The sequence below is a fragment of the Orycteropus afer genome, unplaced genomic scaffold (assembly GCF_000298275.1).
Source record: "Orycteropus afer afer isolate SDZICR_OR568_19922 unplaced genomic scaffold, OryAfe1.0 scaffold00497, whole genome shotgun sequence".
In the NCBI taxonomy this organism is placed as follows: Eukaryota; Metazoa; Chordata; class Mammalia; order Tubulidentata; family Orycteropodidae; genus Orycteropus; species Orycteropus afer.
This window is the reverse complement of record NW_006922084.1, coordinates 458,138-459,130: the sequence shown is the minus strand read 5'-3', so window position 1 is coordinate 459,130 and position 993 is coordinate 458,138. Positions and strand designations below refer to the sequence as shown.

The following is a 993-nucleotide window of genomic DNA, read 5'->3' as shown; positions in this document are numbered from 1 at the left end:
CAACGGGAGCTCTGGTAGCATAGTGGCTAAGGCACTTGACTGCTAACCAGAAGGCTGACGGTTCAAACCCACCAGCCATTCCTCAGAAGGAAGATGGGGCAATCTACTTCCGTAGTGATACTGTCTCGGAAACCCAAGGAGGAGTCACTATGAGTCAGGTCTGACTCGACGGCACATAACAACAACAACAACAGATATAGTTGCTCTAGTAGCATAGTGGCTAAGGCACTTGACTGCTAACCAGAAGGCTGGCGGTTCAAACCCACCAGCCACTCCTCGGAAGGAAGGTTGGGCATTCCTACTTCCGTAGTGATACTGCCTCGGAAACCCAAGGAGGGGTCGCTATGAGTCAGGGCCGACTCGATGGCAAACAACAACAACAACAACACTGCTCTATCCCCCATGTAATTGCAAGCTTGTTGAAAATAGGGCAAGAAGTATCCTGGTGGTTTTTCTATTTTCACAGTCCTGACCAGTGAATCAATTCTCCCATCTAACCCCACAAAGCACATTTATGCCCCATTGTACCCCATTCTCTTCAAAGAACATACCTCACCCACCTACACTTCTCAGTTCACCTGTCTAGAAAACAGTCTTCAAATCCCACTCAAAGACCATTTTCTGCACTCATCTTTCTTGTCTCCCCAGGCAGTCAGCTCCTTCTCCATTGCTCCCCTTGCCATGTTGTAGGTATCCCACTGATAGTACTTATCTTCCTCCCTTACCATTATTAGTTTACCTGTCTGCTTCCACAGTAGAGCCTAAGAAGTCTTCAAGAGCAAGAAAAATATCTAGGTTTTCTTTGTTGTCGTTAGGTGCCATCGAGATGGTTCCAACTCATATCTTCACAATCACTGCTGTGCTTGAGCCCATTGCCGCAGCCCCTGTGTCAGTCCATCTTGTGAAGGTTTTCTTCTTTTTCACTGACCTTTTACTTTACTGAGCATAATGTCCTTTTCTAGGGAGTGGTCCTTCCTGAAAACACATCCAAGT

At 46.8% G+C, this 993-nt stretch overlaps 1 protein-coding gene across 1 annotated transcript in view; it reads left to right on the top strand.

Annotated features, from left to right (window-relative positions):
• SEL1L3 (SEL1L family member 3) overlaps positions 1-993 on the top strand; it is a 253,483-nt gene that overhangs the window by 129,947 nt on the left and 122,543 nt on the right. The gene's annotated exons all lie outside the window — the stretch shown is intronic.